This window comes from Malurus melanocephalus, unplaced genomic scaffold (genome assembly GCF_030028575.1).
Source record: "Malurus melanocephalus ecotype Western Australia unplaced genomic scaffold, MMel_1.1 scaffold_1923, whole genome shotgun sequence".
Taxonomy (NCBI): domain Eukaryota; kingdom Metazoa; phylum Chordata; class Aves; order Passeriformes; family Maluridae; genus Malurus; species Malurus melanocephalus.
The window spans coordinates 6472-8495 of NW_026625155.1; the positions used below are offsets into that span (position 1 = coordinate 6472).

The 2024-nt window shown below is 44.3% G+C and overlaps 1 protein-coding gene across 1 annotated transcript in view; it reads right to left on the minus strand.

Annotated features, from left to right (window-relative positions):
* The window catches only part of LOC130587459 (adenylate cyclase type 3-like), a 12438-nt gene that overhangs the window by 2705 nt on the left and 7709 nt on the right, over positions 1-2024 (minus strand). The window lies entirely within an intron of this gene.

Below are 2024 nucleotides of genomic sequence, written 5' to 3' on the forward strand. Positions count from 1 at the left end.
AAGCCCAAAATCCCAAGAAAGGCCTTGAAATTCCCAGGAAAGGCCTTGAAATTCCCAGGAAAGGCACTGAAATTCCAGAAAAGGCCCCAAATTCCCCAGAAGGGAATTTCCCCAAAATTCCCAGGAAAGGTCCCAAAATGTCCTGAAAAATCCCCAAAATTCCCAGGAAAAGCCCCAAAATACCCAGAAAAAGGCCCAAAAAGGCCTCAAAATATCCAGGAAGGCCCTGAAATCCCCAGAAAAGGCCTCAAATTCCCCAGAGGGACCCTGAAATTCCCAGAAAAAAACCTGAAATTCATGGGAAAGGCCCTGAAATTCCCAGGAAAGCCCAAAATACCAGGAAAACCCCTAAATTCCCAGGAACAACACCAAAATATCCAGAAAAAGCCCTGAAATTCATGGGAAAGGCCCCAGAATTCCCAGGAATAGGCCCTGAAATTCCCAAGAAAGGACCCCAAATTCAAAAAAAAAGCCCAAATTCCTAACAAAGGCACCGAAATTCATGGGAAAGGCCCTGAAATTCCCAGAAGGGTCCCAAAATTCCCAGGAAATGCCCCAAATTTCCCTGTAAAGGCCCCAGTATTCCCCAGAAAGGCCCCAAAATTATTGGGAAAGACCCTGAAATTCCCAGGAAAGGCCCCAAAATATCTGGAAAAAGCCCCGAAATTCATGGGAAAGGCCCTGAAATTTCCTGGAAAGGTCCCACATTCCCCAAAAGAGCCCTGAAATTCCCAGAAAAAAGCCCCAAAATTCCCAGGAATGGCCCCAAAATACCCAGAAAAAGCCCCAAAATTCCTGAGAACAGCCCCAAAATATCCAGAAAAACCCTGAAAAGCCCCAAAATATCCAGAAAAAGCCCAGAAATTCCCCAGAAAGGCCCCAAAATATCCAGAAAAAAAACCCGAAAAGGCCCCAAAATATCCAGAAAAAAAACCCGAAAAGGCCCCAAAATATCCCAAAAACGCCCCAAAATTCCCTGGAAAGACCCCAAAATACCTGGAAAAGCCCTAAAATGGCCCCAAAATATCCAGAAAAAGCCACAAAATTCCCAGGAAAGGCCCCAAAATTCCTCGGAAAGGTCCCAAAATATGCAGAAAAAGCCCCAAAATTCCCAGGAAAGCTGTGAAATTCCCAGAAAAGGCCCTGAAATTCCAGAGAAAGGACCCAAAATTCCCCAAAAACCCCTCAAATTTGCAAGAAAGGCCCCCAGATTCCCAGAGAACACCCCAGAATTGCCAGGAAAGGGCCTGAAATGCCCTGGAAAGGGCCCAGAATGCTTAGTAAAGGCCCCAAAATACCCAGGAAATTCCCCAAAATTCCCAGAAAAAGCCCCAAAATTTCCAGGAAATTTGGGGGAAATTGGGAAAAAGGCCCCAAATTCCTGGGAAATTCCCCAAAATTCCTGAAATTCCCAGGAAAGACCCCAGAATTCTCAGTAAAGGCCTCAAAATATCCCTGAAATTCCCCAAAATTCACATCAAATTCCCAAAAATTGCCAGGAAATTTCAAAAAATTCCCAAGAAATTCCAGGAAATTCCCCAAAATTCTTGGGAAATTCCCCAAAATTCCCAGGAAAGGCCCTGAAAATCCTGTGAAATTCCCCAAAAACTCCTGGTAAATTCCCCAAAATTCCTAGGAAAGGCCCTGACATTCCTGCAAAATTCCCCAAAATTCCCAAGAAATTCCCCAAAATTCCCAGGAAAGGCCCTGAAAATCCTGTGAAATTCCCAAAAAATTCCTGGTAAATTCCCCAAAAATTCCTGGTAAATTCCCCAAAATTCCCAGGCAAGGCCCTGAAATTCCTGCTAAATTCCCCAAAATTCCCAGGAAAGGCCCTGAAATTCCTGCTAAATTCCCCAAAATTCCCAGGAAAGGCCCTGAAAATCCTGCAAAATTCCCCAAAAACTCCTGGTAAATTCCCCAAAATTCCTAGGAAAGGCCCTGAAATTCCTGCTAAATTCCCCAAAATTCCCAGGAAAGGCCCTGAAAATCCTGCAAAATTCCCCAAAAACTCCTGGTAAATT